This window comes from Vitis vinifera, chromosome 16 (genome assembly GCF_030704535.1).
Source record: "Vitis vinifera cultivar Pinot Noir 40024 chromosome 16, ASM3070453v1".
NCBI classification, from domain to species: domain Eukaryota; kingdom Viridiplantae; phylum Streptophyta; class Magnoliopsida; order Vitales; family Vitaceae; genus Vitis; species Vitis vinifera.
In genome coordinates, this window is record NC_081820.1 from 14,221,462 (window position 1) to 14,228,371 (window position 6,910).

The 6,910-nt window shown below is 29.0% G+C and overlaps 1 long non-coding RNA gene across 1 annotated transcript; it reads right to left on the minus strand.

Annotated features, from left to right (window-relative positions):
- Positions 1–1,902: 1,902 nt before the first annotated feature.
- LOC104882029 (uncharacterized) lies at positions 1,903–4,072 on the minus strand. Its single transcript, XR_787863.3, has 3 exons — positions 3,061–4,072; positions 2,768–2,834; positions 1,903–2,684 (listed from the first exon to the last, which is right to left on the minus strand). It is a non-coding gene; the product is annotated as an uncharacterized LOC104882029 (long non-coding RNA).
- Between the last annotated feature and the right edge of the window lie 2,838 nt (positions 4,073–6,910).

Below are 6,910 nucleotides of genomic sequence, written 5' to 3' on the forward strand. Positions count from 1 at the left end.
AAATGCAAGTATACACTTTTGGGATGGTGGAATGGAGAATAAAAAGAAAGAAGAAGGCAACAAGATTTTGGGTTTTTAAATGCAACTCTTATGTCATACGTTATAGGACATAAATGTTACTTTAATTAGTACTGAGAAATTTAGATTTTTAGATGAGACTTTTATGTCATTTTATAGTTAGCCGGTTTTATGCTTATGAAATGGAGGTATACATGAATCTTGGGATCTTTAACATTTCTAAATCATGTTTTGGTATGTATTCACTCTTCTTTTTTTAGTTTTGATGGGTTTGATATGTTGGATGTACTATCTTTTTGTGAACATTTGATATACAAATATTATTAGATGATCAATGTATTATGAGTTATTCCAGAAACATTACAAAGTTAAATATAATATGATTGTTAAATTTATGGACAAAATTTAAACAGGTTAATATTACTTATTAATTCATAAGCATTACAAAAAATCTATAACTAAAAGCAATCATATCTTCCACAATAATTTACAATGATGTGACACCATTACTCAAAAGTGATGCATTTAATATGACATCATAACTCAAAGATGATGCATTTAATGCGACATCCTATCATCACTAGAAATATATGGTGTCACTTCCGAATGGGTAACCATTTATCTACTTTGGTGTCACTTCCAAATACGTCACCAATTGGTACCCTCTATGGTGTCAGTGGAGAAGGTGACGCTATGTTGTAGTGACACCCTATGTTTATGGTGACTCATTATAAATGTCATCATATATCTTTTCCCTTGTAGTGTATATAAAAATGATTAAAAAATTTGATACATTAAGTAAATAATGTTAATATATTGGTATGATGTGTTAATACAAATGACAATAAGGTATAAATAGATATTTTTAAAATTATTAATTTTTTCATAAAATACAGGTGCAACATAAATGCATACTTATAATACAAATATACTAACAATATGCTACATTATGACATAATTTTAAATTTTTCAACATGCTATACTACTACCCGAATAGTTTAGTGTTATTCAATTGAATTGTTCATGAAAAATAATTGTATATCCTATTAGGATAAAAAAAAAAGGTTTTTACTTGATCATGAATAATTGTTAAAGTTTATATCATGCATAAAACAATATAATAACATTTGAGTTTGGTTTTTATTCAAGAGAGATTGGAAATTAAATTTCTTATTTTATTGGTTCTTTACAAAAAATCTCAAATTTTTGAAAAAAAAAACTAAAAAAGAGTATATTACAAATAAGTTAATTCTTATAATAAAATAAAAAATATAATTATTTTATTTTAGTATATTATTTTCTTTTCTTTGACTGATTTTTCCTAATTATATATATATATATGCATTTTATTTATTTTTTCTTTTTTTATTTTTTATTTTTTAAATTTCAAATCATTCTAATAAATATTCTAAATTGATATGTTAGTATAAAATAATTTATGATATTAACATAAAATAATACACAATTTTTTAAATTATTTTCACAATAAAGTAAAAAAATTATCTTTTATCTTTGACTTTTCTTTTACAAACTAATCTCATAAAAAATAAATTGCAAGTTACATTGATTTTGGGAAATGAGATATGCACAGTAATTGATGATCCTTATATCAGGGTAAAGTTGTTGACGGACAAGATAAAATTATTGATCGATAATATAAAAACCAACATTCAAACGTTAAAATTGTCTTATGATAAATTTTGTCCTTCAAAGGCATTTATGAAATAAGTGACCCTTTCGAGTCATTATCGCTCCCAACTTACCTTTTTGATAATTTTCCCTTAATTTAATATCTCACTTTGCTCCATCCCATGACTGACAGACTTTGATTGGCTAATAAAAAGCAATTGGTCTAGAATTTCATGTTCCAACCGTACAGCAACATAAGCAATTTCATCAATAATTAATACAAACAAATTATAAATTCATTTAACAAGCAATTGAATTCAACATCTTTCCCTCTTTCATTTATGTTGTCCTATTACCATTGTTATTAAGAAAGAATAAAAAAAAATTACTTGATTATATTTCACTCTTGAACATTCGGTTAAAGCAAATTTTCTCCATATAAGGCGAGCCAACTTTCGTTTCATTAGGTGTTGAAGCCCAACCCAATTTTGGTGCCACCCCCCTCTTTCATCTTTCAAAGTGATGTCAGAACATGAACCCCATATCCTCCCTGCAAGAGTCCATAGCTGGAGCGTGTCATCTCCGGAATCTGACAGCTTCATTGTTCCTCAGATAATTCTGAACTGGAAGAAGTATGGAGGCAACCCCTACGAGCCCCCAGGAAGAGGCTTGTGAGGTATGACCATACTCTGAAGGGGTCGATGAAGAAGCAGAAGGTGGACAATGGAGACAACACTGATGGGTGGAAAAGAGGTTTGTGTTCAAAGGTTGTGGAGCGAGGAAGACAAGTTGGTGCTGTTAGAGGGGCTGGGGGAGTCCAAGAGGAAGAAAGAAGATGACCCATTCTATGATATGGATGGATTCCTTGAATTCAAGGAAGAGTTGATCCATATCATTGTTGGGCAGAAGCATCTTACGGTAGAAGTAGGAGAAGAAAGTCAAGAGTGCAAGAACCAGAAGGACCCATCTTTCTCAAGGCCTCATGAGCGTAGGTGTCTCTAGATTTTCAAGAGGCTTGGATTGGAATTAGAATCCTCCTACATAACATTAAAAATGTCTCTTAGAAGAAGGAGAAAACACAATTCAGAAACAATATACAATTATGAAGACATTTTTTAACCTGTAAAGACTCTCGTAGTATGCAGCTCTTCTCCGATGTTAGATGGCTCCAACGAGTCACTCCTCTCCTATAATTTGCAAATAAAACACATGGGTTCCTAATAGGTTATACATACATTAAAATTATCAATTACAGTATAATATATGAACATTTATTAAGTTAACTAAAATAGGCAATGCCCATCTAACAAACAATTAAAACAAATACATGCAAATGTTGCACATTTTGTAAAGCATTACTCTCGAAATTATTAAATGAATTCTAATAAAATAAATAAAATTTAAAATTTATACCTTTTTCCGACTCCACTCATACCATTAAACACTCGTGCCATTGAGTAGTATACCTAAACAGGAAAATGATATGGTAAGCATGTATGTTATTTAGAATGGTAATTAAACTCATTATAACCAAGTTTATATTTTTTTATGAGGCTTAATTACAAGAAGATTTAAAAGATTTTAAAGGGCCCTTAAGGTTTAAAAAGGGTGATAGGAATAATTATTTAATTTTTTGTTAGATATAAAAGCTTGAAACCATTACATACCTCCATGCAAAAGTGTCCCTTGAGGTGGAGATATAAAAAAAGATGTTCTCAAAAAATGACACATTCTAGGTTTTTAAAAGTGGTCATCTTTATCACTTTAAGATTATAACTTCTAATCAAATGTCCCTTTGCATTAAAACCTATGATAAAAGACTTGCAACAATAGGAATGTTTGGTTTGATATAAGGACAAACATCGATCATAGACTCAAGTCAAGAGGCATATAAACTAAGGGGAACCCTCTTCTTTTTAAAAGACCATATATGTCTGTGTAGACAGACATGCAATTTACTAGAAGAACTACTACCTTAATTTTAATTTATATATGATCTTACTATTACCCAATAGTGCCTTCAATAACTTTATTATAATGGGTCAAATAGGTAGGTCAATATTAGTACTAAGATAGAATTATTAGGGTTGATAATGTTATTCATTATTGTGAAAACATCTTTTGCCTTTTCATATCTTATTTGGGAAATTGTTCTTCAATTTCCAATGAAGGCAACAAAATACAAAATTAGGGATTTTAAAGAGGTAGTCTTTCCTAGTAACAAAAACTTCCCTATGGAAGCTACCAATACATTTAGGTTACCTATTTGTCTGTTTTTGTTTGTGGGGTACGTGTGTTATGTCTTTACTATAAATAAAAAGAACATCTATAACCTAAATAGTATTAGCTTAATCGTATCAAATCCCCAACAATCAATTTTTTTTATCTTTTGAAAAATGAGAAAAACTTACAAATTCATAGCTTAAGAAAAAAAAGAAAAAAAAAAGAAAAAAAAAACTTGATCATTCTACACATCTATAGAGAATACCCTAAATAATTAAATAATCATCAAGCAACATAATTAAAAAAAAATGGCATCATCTTATTAAACAACCTAATTTAAAAAATAACAAAAATAATAATATATAAAAAAAAAATCAATTAAAACATAATGAAAAAGGGGATTTTTCTTAAAGATCGAGCAAAGATAAAAGAAATTTCATCAAAAATAATTTCAACAATTTTACTAGTCTTCTAATATTTTAAAGTTTGTTTCCTAAAAATTCTAATGAAATTCACAAAAAGATTTTAGGGTTTTTTGTTTCTTAAATAACATACAAGTGGATTGAAAATGATTTCCTAATTTTACTTAAAAATTATCTATGATGTGCATGTAGCCCTAAGAATCAATTCTTCTTAAAATCCCTTTTAATTAATGTAACTTCAAACAAGATCGAGACTTATTTTCTTTTGTTTTTCTTGAACAATTTTAAAAAAAAAAAATGGAAGGGGAGGGTCAGGCTGCTCAAGGTTGGAATTAGATCCATAAGTGATTTTTCTTTACTATCTAGAACAAGAAACAAAAAACAAAAAAAAATTTAAAAATTTAAAAAAAAAAACTAATAGAAATTATACAAAATATCCTTTTTGAGAGAGAGAAAGTGAGAAACTTACAATTGAGCATGACTATGTCATTACTGATAAGCTAGAAGTATGAAAGATTGGTGTGATGACAACAAGACCGTCTCGATGATCAAGATGCACATAAAAGGCTAGTTTTAGTGAAGATATAAAAACGATATGATGTCTAATATGGAGGCAATGGAGGCAATGGTCACTATGGCCGATCAAACCTAGGGTAAATGACCAAACTTGAAGTTATAAATAACCAGAAAAGATGAGCTATATATATGTGAAAAGGGATACAAGATAGAGAGTGCGGCGGCGATTAGAGCAAATAAGAGAAGATTTCAAGTTAAGATGTTTTTGGAAAAAAAAAATCTATTTATATTAAAGATCTATCGTGTTACCATCAATACTACTTTAATGACATTTTTATAGAGTTAACATAAGTCTTCAATTCTAAATAAAATTTTTGACAAATGGAAAGAGAAACATATAGTATTTGGAAGTCTAAAAAGGATATATTTTACTTCGTATCCATATCAATGATAATCCCAACTCTAGTTTTCAATGTTGCTAAAAAAGTGATAATTTGCATGATTATCATTTTACTCATTTGATATTAGTTTTTTCCTTTCATAATATTTGATGTTTAATTAACTGTCAAAATGATTGAATTTTAAATTTCTTTTAATATTACATCAAGGTCATGTTATACTTCAGGTAGTATTAAATAAAAGTCCTAAACTAAAGTAATGAAAAAGGATAGTTGCAACTAAGAAATGATAGAATCCACCATTTGGTAGATCTTGTAGAAAACTAAAAATAATTCACTTAAGAAAAACAAGGATTTCCCATCCTAAGTCTTAACTCCATTGAGTTAAACCAAATGTCACAAATTGAACATAGGTTTTTTTTTCTTATACTTGCGATAAACAATAGTACAAGTAAATAATTTTTCAAATTAGACTATGTACAATTTGAAATCTTGTGCCAGCTTATGATATCCATGAACCTAAAAATATATAAGTAATGACTATTCTAATTGAAACCTATAATAGGTTGTGACATTCATCTTAAAATTCTATAAACTTATATTGATGCAAAATAAAACCAAGTTACACACTATTGATCCATACAAAAATTCCACATTGTAACATCCTGGATTTAGATAGATATATAAATAAATAAATAAATAAATCAATGCAAATTTTTAAATTAATAAAATAATTAAAAATCCGAATAAATTAAAAATATTTAAGGGAGTAAAAAAAACTTCTAATAAAGTGGCATCATCAATTTGCCAATAACGATTAGTAAATAAAATAAATTAACTTTTGTAATTGTATATGAAAATTTCTAATAAAACAATTCTAACAACAATTTGAATTGCTTAAGAAATATATATATGTAATAAATAAAGAAAATGTAATTAGTTTAGGATGTATTGAAATTGTCATATGTCATCACTATGAAGTGTCAAATGTCACATGTAGAGACACGAAGAATTAGGCCTTTAAAGGTGTTTTAATCACTTTCTAATCTGAGAGAGGATGTTTAATGTCAACTCATAATTGAAGAGAAAAAAAATATAAAAAGAGGAAAATTTTAAATAGAACCATTTCTCTCCATTTTCTTAAGGTTATGAAGAATTTGGCATTTAAAGGTATTTTAATCACTTTCTAATCCAAGAATAGCACACTTCCCTTAAGCGCCCCAACAATTGTGCACTACTCAAGCGCGCTAAGAAGGAAGCACACCACACCATCCTAACTTGCATAGTGCTCATATAACCAACAATCATAAGTGCACTATTGATTAATCAATAACCCAAGCACACATTTACACCCTGTATGACAACTCTTAAACTTGACCAAAGGCGCAAAGAAAGGGCCATGCCCCAGTCTAAGGCATCAAAACCATGTTAGAAACCCACAACTGCACATAGAGTCAAAGTCAAAAAGCTAGAAATATCACAAACATCCATCCCTAAGGAAAAACCCTCTACGCTAATCCATAACATCCAATATCCACAAAAAAAAAAAACTTATAGGGGGTCTGCCCCAGTGTGTACATCTGAAACTCAAATATCTCAATGAAAACTCTGAAATACATCACTAAAGACCTAATCGTCTGAGCTAGTGAACAGGACAATGAATGGGGTATGCCCCGGTGTGCACACCCCTACTAGGTCAATGAA